The sequence below is a fragment of the Monodon monoceros genome, unplaced genomic scaffold (assembly GCF_005190385.1).
Source record: "Monodon monoceros isolate NGI ecotype Baffin Bay Population unplaced genomic scaffold, NGI_Narwhal_1 Contig257_ctg1, whole genome shotgun sequence".
NCBI lineage: Eukaryota > Metazoa > Chordata > Mammalia > Artiodactyla > Monodontidae > Monodon > Monodon monoceros.
Genome location: NW_021698492.1, coordinates 1,054 through 3,460, shown reverse-complemented (window position 1 = coordinate 3,460; position 2,407 = coordinate 1,054). Strand labels below are relative to the sequence as shown.

Below are 2,407 nucleotides of genomic sequence, written 5' to 3'. Positions count from 1 at the left end.
TAAAAACATAGGTTGCTGCTTTGGCACTTCTGAAATGTTAAAAAAAAACAAGTCTTAAAGTGTAAACCTAGATAATGCTTTAATAAAAGCTACCACAACAGGACAGACGGCGCTGTTTTGCCTGAGCGAGCGGCAGCCCTCTACTGCTGTGCTTCGGCACAATTCATCTCGTGTGATGAGCTTACTTTCGGCCCTGTCCTAAGATAAACTACAACATTTGGCGCCCGAACAGGGACCTGAAGGTAAGTAATCGCGTGATCGCGGGACCGAAGGGGAAATTGGTCCGCTCAGAGTAAGCAAAACCTTCGGCAACAGTAGAGTAACTGTAAGGGGGAATTCCCATTCAGTAGAATTTCAATACATTAAACTCCTAAAACAGTTATTATGGAGTTCAGGAGTGAAAGTGAAACCAGAATCTTTTGATGAATTGTTTGCGCTGGTACGTAAACATTGTTACTGGTTTCAATCTACTGGTCATAACCAGTTAAATTTAAAAGTTTGAAAACAGGTTATGCGAGCCTTAAGTAGAGCTCATCAGCATGGAGACCCTATATCTGTCCGTGTTTGGTCTCTTTGTAAATTAATTTCCCTTGCCCTGGAACCATTACAATCTGAGACGGAAAATGAAAATGGGGCGCATCCTCGGCGTCCGAATTCTGCTCCCGATCATTCTGCTGCTTTTCGTACTCTGTTTCATGAGTCTCCTGTAGAGGACCTTCCTCCGCCTCCTCCTCCCCTTGTGTCTAAGACAAGAGAGGATTTTTCAGATTCCAGTGATGAAGGGGCTTTTTCTGACGATGATAAAGGTTAGGAGCAGGCTAACAAACAAAATGAGATGCCACTTTCTCAACAGAATGAGATTTCTGATATACTTTCAAAGTTAAAAAAATTTGATGGTTAAATTGGAAAAAAATAAAAATAATGCTAGCACTCCCTCATATCAGGAGCCATGTCCTACTATTCCTTCGACTCCTCCTTTAGAATTAGCAGCTTATCCTGTTGGAGCCTCTCGTCAGTTTCACTTTCCTCTAAAACCTAAATTTAATAGACTATTGTTGGAAGAAGAGATGAATACGGAAGAAAAGCAATATTCTGAATCATTTTTTGCTTTCCCTATTGTTAGACAAGCTATGCCTGCTAATGATCAATTTCCGAATGGATATATGAACGTTAAATATAACCCTCATAATGTAAAAATTTTAAAAATGCTAAAAGAAGCCATTAATGCATATGGGATGCATTCTAATTATGTTCAAGGTCTTTTGTTTAGGTATGCTTCCAAAAACATATTAATTCCTCAGGATTAAAAGGCGCTTGCCAAGACTACTACTTGGTGGAAAGAAGAAGGCACCTCTACTGACCTGGGGGCAAATAAAAAAGTTTGCAGACACTGCCAAAAATCTTGTCATTTCACAGGGTAAACCCCTCACTAGCACCAATCTTTTTGTAGCCATGTTGGCAATGTTGTCTGAAAAAGTAATAAACATATCAGCCAATGAGGTAAATTGTACTAACCATACTTATTGGACTTATATTCCTAACCCTCCTCTTAATATAGGGGTTACCTAGTGGGATGCCCCAATTCTTGTATATGTAAATGAGTCTGGATGGTTGCCTGGTCCTTTTGATGATAGAGGCCCTTTGAAGCCGGAAGAAGAAGGAAGGATAATAGAAAATTACACGGTGGGTGTTAATGGACCTCCTATTTGTATGGGAAAGGGAGATCATTGCCTTAAAATGAATTATCAGACGTGGTTAAGTGTTGTCAAAAATAAAAGCAGATATCATGGGTTATATCTTTTGAGTGCTTATAGTTTTGAAAGTTCTAATTCCACTCTTAATGAGAATGTTTCCGCACCTTATTTGCCTCCATGCCAGGTGCCTCTTGTGGATCGATTATCGGATTGGGTCCATTGGACTCGATGCCGAGGAGATATGGCTCGGGTTCTTGTTAATACTTCTTGGGGAAGCGTCATTGATTGGAGCCCTTTTGGCTCCACCAAAGGAAAAAGCGGTCTGAAAAATTTATACGGCATAGAAAGGATAACACTATTTATAGCAATACTATTAATGATACCATAGTATGGCATGCAGGAGGGTTTTCTCCTTCTGGTCCTTCCTCATTTAAATGGATATCCTATCCAAAAGGATTTGTGGAAGCTTATGACAGCTTTGAAAAAGATTAATGCCTGGGTAGGACATATGGTTAACAAATCTGGAAATCATAGTTTGACTTTTCATAAAAATGTTACTCGATATACTTGTAGTTGTGTGAAATTACCTTATATATTGTTAAAGGGACCAGCTGTATGGAATGAGACTCAAGGTATTATAATATGTAAAAATTGCTCTCTGTATACCTGCATTAACTCTAGTATATCTTTTTTTTTTTTTTTTTTTTTTTTTT

The 2,407-nt window shown here is 38.8% G+C and overlaps 1 long non-coding RNA gene across 1 annotated transcript in view; it reads left to right on the top strand.

Moving 5' to 3' along the window:
- Window positions 1–75: 75 nt before the first annotated feature.
- Window positions 76–2,407, top strand: part of LOC114897070 — a 3,385-nt gene continuing 1,053 nt past the window's right edge. The window contains exon 1 of the long non-coding RNA XR_003793998.1: window positions 76–242. This is a non-coding gene — a long non-coding RNA (uncharacterized LOC114897070). The remainder of the gene's footprint in view (window positions 243–2,407) is intronic.